Raw genomic sequence first — 6,803 nt, 5'->3', positions numbered from 1 at the left:
GCTTGCAGCATGGTTATGTTAAGGACCCTTTACCCTTCAAGTGAAGAAACTCCTGTGAATGTGTCTCTGACTAGGGAGTGACTATCATTGTTCATTTAACTGTGTGTACCATTCCAATTGTTGCTGGACTTACATGCTGGACTCATATGTTGTACTCAAGTGGTAATCTCTATGCGTTTGAATACATATATGATCAGATGACCGCAGTTCAATGCTAAATCCTCCATACAGTAATTTTAAACTCACATGGTCAAGGCTTGCATAAGGGTTCCTTTCTGCTTCTTGTTCACTTTACTTTACTGGATTAAAGAAAGTATTCCGGATTTATATCAGTGGATTTCTTTCTCTATAGTGATTCTCATATATTTGAGCCCCAGTTGTTTCCCCTACCTAGGGTAATCTAATGCTTAAAACATAGCGTAGACTCCCTTCACGTGTCCGCAAGAGACTTCAAAGATGCACAAGCCAACAACAAAGGCATATAAATACTCAGTATGTAAATGCATGTAATAGGTAGATAAGAGTAATAATACTCAATAGTAAGTTTACACATGAAAGAATGGCAAGAGCAAGCGCCAGAGTGGGTGATGTGAACGAGCTCAGAGGGAAACCCGGGCTTCTTTGGTTGTCATGGGATGCGTCACCACGTTGGTAACTCCTTTAGCGGACGACGTCACTCACGATTTGAGATGGAAGGTGAAGGAGATCGGAGCAACATCTGATGCATATTAAACTAGCTGATTGTTCCCGTTTTGGCGCGAAGCTTTTCTTTTAAAAATTGCATGTCGCTCTAGCTGCCTTACCACTCCAAGTTTAAGACAAGGGTCGAAACATGTAGGAGTGGGAGCGCCTGGTGGGACCCCCTGCTTCTCTCTTCTTTGAGAGCACGTAGCTATACCCCATGTGACTTTGATGCTATGCACCCTCAAGATTGAGATGGTTATAATTGCAAGACTGTTATTTTGCCTGAATACTCTTACTGTGTTTATTTGACATCTTTTGACTGTGACTTTTTCCATTTATGGCCAGTCATTACTTACATTGTCAGCGTGACCTTAATTATTTCATTATGGCACATATATGCTAGCTTTAGTATGAAGAGCAGTGTATTTCACCACAGTGTGGATAAGACATAATACACTTCATAATGTTCATTTTCTTACATCCATTTGTCTCTGTTACGTGTCACTATACACCACAATAGTGTCAGGTTAGGATCGCTCCTTTATTTACTACCTATTTGCAGCAAATAGTTGGCTATCAGCCTTGCCATTCTTTCATATGTAAACTTGCTATTGAGTATCATTACTCTTATCTACCTATTACATGCGTTTACATATTGAGTATTTATATGCCTTTGTTGTTGGCTTGTGCATCTTTGAAGTCTCTTGCGGACACGTGAAGCAATTTTTCCGTATTGTGTTCTTATGTCATATGTGATACTTAATACATTTTGGTTACTTTGGTAAACCTGAGTGCTTCTTTAGGGACTCTTTCTCTGTTGCCACACATATATCAATATATATATATATATATATATATATATATATATATATATATATAAATATATACTGTATGAACAAAAAAACAAACAAAAGCGCAAGCTCCATAGCACGTAACTGAGTAAAAAATAAGGTACATTTATTTAAAAAATCAGCAACCCATAAGAATGTGCACTTACAGGATTTCAAACAGAACCATTCGTGGGAGAGAAATCTCTATTGTGGTCATCTGCGGTGGTATGGTGAGTCCCAGGTTTAAAGAGTGGATGTAAACAGCCCAGGTTCACCATGAATTGGCAGCAAGATATAAAGGCATCCAATGCCTGCACGTCCTTTGCTCCCTCATACAATGATTGCTAACACTTGAAATTACCGCCAGCCGGAGCGCAGGGAAGCCAGGGACTCCAAATACACCAATACAATCGCAATGACGTCACAGCTCTACGCGTTTCGTCACACTGCAGACATGCATGCATGGAACTATTGCAACTAGTTTGGACTGACTCTTTAGCTTTATCCGATATATTTAGTATCTGATTGTGCGCCTGATTGCCAAGGTGCAATTAACTACATTATCTGCCAATTAAGTCTTATACAGTGACCAATCTACTATGTGTGCCATTTCTGTTATGCATGGTCTGGCTCTTACCTAATGAAGCCACACCAGTCAGGTCATTAGTTTGTATGATGATTTATTTATGAATATTTTTTAATTAAGCCAGAGCATCTCAGTATATATATGTTCACATTTATGGGTATCACTGTACTGCATTTTATTATGGGTGTTGTTGTTTGTGCCACATTTTTCATGCTTGTTTTATTGTAATGACCAGCCTATGATGCCATTGGCCAATGTTGCTAGCATTGACACTGTATTTTACCCTTATACAGCATTAGGCATTTACACATGCCTTTATTCAGCCTGTTTAGGCTTATTCCCCCTCTTCCTTGATTAAAGCTAGTTGCTACACACAGATTAACAACTGTTTATGAGTTATCACATTAGTTAGCAAGCAACATGATCACCATTCATGCCCTGAGACGCTCAGATCGCGAAGGACCACTTCGCCTGCAGTTGCGCTTATTATTTATTTAATTCCCGCGGTTCGCGCATGCGCAATGGTTATCCTGTCAGCTCCACACGCATTACACTCTCCCTTCACCAGCTCGCGGCTCGCGCATGTGCAGACATGCGTTTCATTGGTTACATGCGCCCCCTCTGGCTCTGAGACACGCGACGGAGATGATTTGACTTATAGCCTATAACCCTTGACCCCTGCATGCGCTGTGAGTGCGTTTCACGGGACGGGTGCATCATTGCGTTTCAGTTAACGCCTGATGGTTTGGTTGCAATGGGAGGGGCCTGCATTTAGCATGTAAGTTATTGTTTGAATTAAATTATGTGTTGCACCTGTTTGTCATGGTTTGGTAGGGTATTTATATGTGTTCTATTGCACTCTGTATGTACATCACCTTCAGAAAGGTCCCGTGTGTAGGACCAAAATGTTGGATATGATGTCTCACTAAATACAAATCTTTTTTGACTACCTCGTGGAGTGCTGCCTCTGATATTCGCTCATACGGTATCGTATTGCCTATATATATATATATATATATATATATATTATAAAAGAATACAGTGCTTTAGATTACAGAAAAAGATCATTACAAGAACATACAATTACAGTAAATGCAGTACAGTTTCTTAAAATAACAGGATAAAACATAAAACAGAAATCCCAATACATTACGTTACCATATGTCAGGGTTTTCTCCAGAGAGGTCACTGGTGTAGAAAAATGGAAATCCAAGTGTTTCATCCCAAAACATCCATCATACCTCTGTTGAATTCTGATTTTCATAATACTCTGCTAAGACTTATGTACTATGTTTTTCCCCATTGAAACCACATAAACCCACCCCTGTCATAAATCAGCTGCTAAATTGATGGTTTTACGATAGAGAAAAAAAACCTGCTCTAAAGCGGCATTTAGAATCTTGCCTCAAGATTTAAATGCTCATAGCTTAATTTCCCCCAAATACTTAGACAGACGTGAGCCATATCAATAGATTCAGGCGATTATGATGGCTGTAACAAGCTTAATTTTGAATGACAAATGGATGTCTGTCTTTGGCACCTCTTTCTCATGTCATATGTGGTCTCATTGCATGCGTCTCTTTATAATATTCAGATATCTGTAATCGTTGCACTGTAGCGTAGAGGTTATCACCGAATATCCTAATTTCCAATAAAGTCCTCCAACTAAGGCGTGACCTGTGGGTCACCTCTCTCTGGGATTCACCAGTAATCATTCAAGAACGTTTATTTTTCTTTAATGCTGAGAGCATAGTATCTGGCTATCATGTATTGCCTTCTAAATGACACGTGTCACTTTTAGTGATGGCCCCCCCAAATTAAGTCCTGTTGACCTGCCATGACCCCAATATATTGTATTTTTAAAACTGTACAGATGCAGTCACCAGTATCTGACCACTTGCCTTGGAAAATCTGGGGCAATCTCCCAGAAAACTGCAACATTTCGGTGAGATTTCTGCAGCCAGATGAATGGCCCATTGAATTAACATCGTGGGGGTCCCTGAAGGTCCCATTCAAACTGAGACCCCCGCTGTGTTAATCCGATGGGCCATTAGTCTGGCTGCAGAATCTCACAGAAATGTTGCAGCATTTACTGTGAGATTGCCACAGTATTTTCCCAGACAAATAGTCAAATACTGGTGGCTGCATCTGTAGCTACATTAAACCCTGAAGCACAAGATTGACTAAAAGACTTAATATAAAATACTGTAAGCTGCAGAAATTTAGACGTGCATAGACATTCTCATCATCATTTTAAAATATGTAATATTCATGGGATAATAAATATCTAATCCCCTGAATGTACAGAGACGTTGAAGTGTATACCATATCATCCTCTTCACCCCTAGTCGATCCACTGCTGGATGAAGGCCTCCCCAATGATCTTCCAGGTAATGTGGTTGCAAGACACTCTTCTCCATGTTGCTCCAACAAATATATACTGTTAATTTTCCCATCTCACTTTTGGTCATCGTCTTAGTCTTTTACTTTAACTTGGAATCCAGGTGAGTAATATTATTGTCCATCAATGGTAATTTGTTCTTGAAATATGTCCTGCCACTGCCATTACAAAACGTTTACCCTTGTAATAGTGTCACAGACTTTTGTTTGGTTTTGAACCCATTCTATCATTCTCATGTCTCTTCAGGTAATACCCAGAATACATCACTCCATACATCTTTGAGTTGTATGAAACTTCTGAATGATCTTTGCATTTAGGGTCCAAGTTTCACGTATGTACGTGAGAACATGCAGAACACATTGGTCAAAACTTTTCTCTGCAGGCACATAGGAAAATCTTTCAAGGGAACTTTCCAGTTTGTTCCAAATTCATTTAATCCCATCTTCATTCTCATGTTGAGTTCATTCAAAAAGTTCCCATTCATTGTTACTTGCCAGTCATGTAGACATAGGCCCTTATTCTGTAAAATGTGATAGTGCTGATGAAAAGCCCCATTAAAGTCAATGGGACTTTTCATGTGATAGCACGTTATCTGCGCTTATCACACCTTCCAACGTCTTCTACTTCTATTCCATTTATTTTGCTTTTTTCAGATTTTACACATTTGTTGCATATCCCTTGGTCTTGTTGAGATTCATGTGGAGTCCCACTTTCTTACTTGCTTCGGTAAGTTCTCTGATTTATTGCTTGAGGTCTTCGGAGCTTTTGGCAAAAATAAAAATCTCATTTGCAAATCATAGGTGGCATGAGAATTAACCGTTGATTGTGAATACTTTTTCTTCCAAATCCAATCTCCTGTCTTGAATAATTTTTCAAGTGTTGCTGTAAAAGGCGTTGGTGACAGTGGGGCCGATTCACTAAGCTACGTTAATTAGCGCTGAAATGGGTTACATCACTCGGGCGAAAAAGGGTGAAGCCATAAGCGCTATTCACTAAGGCTGTTTGGCGCGTTTTTGGCCTGCCTTGCCCAAAAGGGCCATATCACGCGATCACCTTCTTCCCCCCCTGATATCGTGCTTAAAGTTAGATAGCATGATAACTATTATAAACAAAGCAGCCTGTAAGAACTATATGGAGACGCTGCGTCTCAATGCACGGCTCTTACAGGCGATCGTGCTGTACAAATATGATTTTTAATACTAGTGTACATGAGCAGGGGGTCTCCTGAGCTGAACCGCATTGGTTTCAGGTTTGGGGACCCCCTACTTCAGGAGATATAGGCCCCGTTATGGGGTGCCGGTATCCCCTGCAGAATGTAAATGTCGCGTGACGCGGGAGCTTTACAAGTGCAGGGGATACCGGCACCCCATAACGGGGCCTGTATCTCCTGAAGTAGGGGGTCCCCGAGGCTGAAGTCAACCTGCTTCAGTTTAGGAGAGGCCCTGCTCCCGTGCAGTGTGATTACAATCCATATATTATTATTGCTAATATAAGTGAACTGAATTAAGTTCTTACAATTGTGTCCCGTAAAGTTCGTGTATGTTCATTTTTTTCAACGGTGTGTGACAGTCTATGGAAGGACTCAACCACTTCACTATAATTGTGTTTTTACTTCTTTTAGATATGTTTTAGTTCAGCATAGCTATGGTACTGTAGGGGTTAAGTGCTGAACTGTTGATCTGGTGAAATGATGAACTGATTAAATGAGGGAAGCACACGTGAGAATTTATAATTACACTTTGGCGGGAACATTTCTAATACACCCTATAAAAGCCGCCCGACAACATGTGGTCTGCAGCCCCTGAGGCTGCTGGGACTTGCAGTTCCCAGCGGATCTATGGGTGTAATGGTCGCCGCTGGCATTATACTGCGCATGCACCTGGTGTACAAAGATGGCTGCCGTAACTCTAGATACTATCTGCGCATGCGCGAGACTTCTCTGCACATGCACGCGCACACACAAAATGGCGGCGCCCTCTGCGGAGCACCGGCGACCCGCTCGCCAGTTCACAATCTCCCTGCAGCAACCACACAACCATCCCCCTCATGCAGCCTGGAGGTAACAGGGGGACCTGGCAACATACTATATGTATCAGGATAACTATAACATTGCTCAATTGCTCTGGAATATTCCTGTTCTTCCACCAGCATCTAAAGAGTTTATGCAAGGATTTTCTCTTCTTCTTTCCTAGACTCTTTCAATATTTCAGTAATTCCATTTCCCCCTTGATCCTTCCCATTCTTCATGGTTTTTATTGCTTTTGTATTGTATTGTATGTCTTTATTTATATAGCGCCATTAA

The sequence above is a fragment of the Ascaphus truei genome, chromosome 4, assembly GCF_040206685.1.
Source record: "Ascaphus truei isolate aAscTru1 chromosome 4, aAscTru1.hap1, whole genome shotgun sequence".
Taxonomy (NCBI): Eukaryota; Metazoa; Chordata; class Amphibia; order Anura; family Ascaphidae; genus Ascaphus; species Ascaphus truei.
The sequence above is the reverse complement of the archived record's forward strand: the minus strand, read 5'-3'. Positions refer to the sequence as shown.